At 39.8% G+C, this 2,188-nt stretch overlaps 1 non-coding gene across 1 annotated transcript; it reads right to left on the minus strand.

Moving 5' to 3' along the window:
* Nucleotides 1-992: 992 nt before the first annotated feature.
* LOC143661787 (U6 spliceosomal RNA) lies at nt 993-1,094 on the minus strand. The gene has a single exon (XR_013164840.1). It is a non-coding gene; the product is annotated as a U6 spliceosomal RNA (small nuclear RNA).
* Between the last annotated feature and the right edge of the window lie 1,094 nt (nt 1,095-2,188).

Here is a 2,188-nt window from a genome sequence, read left to right on the forward strand (position 1 = left end):
CTTTGGGTTTTAGGACTTATTGATCTAGGAACCCATCTGGAGGTTGCAGGTTTCTGGAAAATAATTTTAGTGTTAGACACTTTTGTAGAATCTCAGATAGATTCCTAGGTGCTCTTTAGAGTTAACAAGAATGGTTTTGGTTGGGGTTTGGCAAACTGTGGTAGTTAGCAATATCTAGCTGAAGTTTGCATAAGAGTAGCCTCCAGAATAGCCTCTTGACTACATTTGAACTCTCTTAGTTACTGACACTTCATTTTATTACATTTCTTTTTCCCCTTTTGGTCAGGATGGAATTGCTGATCCCACTGTGCCAGGGCTGGACTCATCCTTGGGAGTCATCTCCCATGCCACCAGGGAGACTTTCACCCAGGATGTCGTGTCCCACATAGTGGGGAGGGCAATGACTTTACTGACAGGGTTGGGTTTAGGGAGAGATGCCACATCTGAGTGATAAAAGAGGTCCTTTGGAGGTGACTCTTAGTCATAGCTATAGGTAGGCTAAGCTTCTCCACTACATACAGAAGCTTCACCAGAGCAAACCTCAAGATCAAGGGCTTGACCTATTGACTTGGGAGTCCTTGATATTTGAGACAATATCAGGGGTTTTCCCACGGGTAAAGCTTAATAAAAAATAATATTTTTTCTTCCATTTCTCAATACTTTGCCAACACTTTTTTTTTTGGCATGGGTAGGCACTGGGAAATGAGCCAATACTTTTTAATTAACTGTCCAACATACTGTGTGATGCATCTGGGTATTACCTTAAGCTGTACAGAATTACAAGCCCTCATTCCCATTCTGGGCTCCATATGTTTAGGTTGTTTAAATGAGCTATCCAGACGGGTTGAATGGATAATGTGCTACAGACAATTTAGGTTTTGGAGAAAGCAAACCTCTCTTCCTTTGGTCTCGTATAGTAGTTGCAATTCTAAAATACAGACACTGTCATCCTTACCCTGTATTCTGATCTACCTTAGTCCTGACCCAATTGGAAGAATATGGAACACTCCACGAATTTGCGTGTCGTCCTTGCACAGGGGCCGTGCTAATCTTTTTGTATTGTTCCAATTTTAGCATAGATGCTGCTGAAGCAAGCAACCTCCTTCAGTTTTGAAAGAAAGTTTTGCAAGACACAGAATTGTTGGTTAGCAATTTTTTGCTTTCAGCACAGTTTAAATATAACTTCCCAGGATGGTGAAAGGTACCGATTTATGTTCAACGGCCTTTTATCTTATCAGTCTACTTCCAGTTCTAAACTCTTGCCCCAAATCATTCATTTCTAAATATTGCACATGCTTATATTGTATGCTGGAACCAAATTTTACTACAATGGGATATTTAATTAAGTAAATCAAAAGGACCATGTTTATTGTTGATCTTTACAATGATAATATCAATAATACAAAATTTATCGTGCACTTATTACATCAAAGGGACAATGCAAGGAGTTTTATATACGTTATTTCAATAAATGTTCGAACATCATGTAGGTTTTTTCTTAATCTCTTTTTATGGATGAGTAGCTGATACTTAGGGGATATAAGCATTTTGCTACAGGTCACAAGGAAAGTAAGTTGTAGAGCCAGGGCTTACCTAAATCAGACAGCTTGACTCTAGACCATGTGCTTAATGCTAGAGTATTCTGTGGTATAGATCTAAAGGGTTGCATTTAATGGGCTAGTGGATATTTGTCTGGCAAGCTCCATTGTCCTCTCCCAGGAGCTGCTCTTTCTGAAATTCAGCCCTTTGAAATTCCCTCTTCAGGCTCTTCTCATAGCTGTCTTCTTTTTATGTTGCAGAAATATTATAGAGCACAAAGCCCTTGAACTCATTCTCACCAAGATACTACTGCACCACTAAAACACCTTAATCCCACAAGACCAGCCTCAGGTATTGGACGTCTGTGAGCCTAGAGTTCACTGAAGAGTGGAGGCAAAGCTGAGGGCCAGGGAAGGCCAATTTGCCTCAGAAGCATTTTCCCTAACCTTGACCCTGTTTAAAGAGAAACTTGAATATAGTATGTCCTTTAGTGTGTGAGAAGATAATGCTCAGAGTCACATAGCAAATACCAGCTGAATTTTAAAAATTGGATGCGTTCCGAGTAAGCTTTCTTTTACTTATTTTGTAAGTCAGCATGTTAAAATGGATGGAATATGTTCTCATACAGCTTGGGGATAATGGTGCTGGT

Source organism: Tamandua tetradactyla, chromosome 17 (assembly GCF_023851605.1).
Source record: "Tamandua tetradactyla isolate mTamTet1 chromosome 17, mTamTet1.pri, whole genome shotgun sequence".
Classification (NCBI taxonomy): Eukaryota; Metazoa; Chordata; class Mammalia; order Pilosa; family Myrmecophagidae; genus Tamandua; species Tamandua tetradactyla.